Here is a 566-nt window from a genome sequence, read left to right as displayed (position 1 = left end):
CCCAGTCCCCGCCACTCCGCATGCTAATCACCAATTAGGGCGGCAAACCCGCTGACGTGGGAAGTGCTGTCGTCGCGGTAACGTCCTGTGGCTTTAGCCCCTCACAGGAGGAATTTCTTACCCAAACACACACACACACACACACACACACACACACACACACACACACACACACACACACACACACACACACACACACACACACACACACACACACACACACACACACACACACACGTTTACCCTACCAACAGGGGACTATCGGTTTTCATTGACCAAGTGTGGACCTCTATTTCTGGTCATTTAAAAAATACAAAAACATAATACAGAGTTTAGTTTTAAGTTATTTTGTCATAATATAACTTCAAATGTGTTTTTTTTGATTTCTTTTAAAGAAGTTGCCAAGAGGGGACTTGAATACTTAAGCGATATTTCAACCCGGTCTCACGAAAATACGTGACACTGTCACGTTATTTAATCTATTGAAACGTGATCAGGGACACGTATTTTCAAAATTTTCGTGTCAAAAAGCACAAATTTCAAACCCATGTATTTCAATTGGGAGT

This window comes from Gadus morhua, chromosome 22 (assembly GCF_902167405.1).
Source record: "Gadus morhua chromosome 22, gadMor3.0, whole genome shotgun sequence".
Classification (NCBI taxonomy): Eukaryota; Metazoa; Chordata; class Actinopteri; order Gadiformes; family Gadidae; genus Gadus; species Gadus morhua.
The sequence above is the reverse complement of the archived record's forward strand: the minus strand, read 5'-3'. Positions refer to the sequence as shown.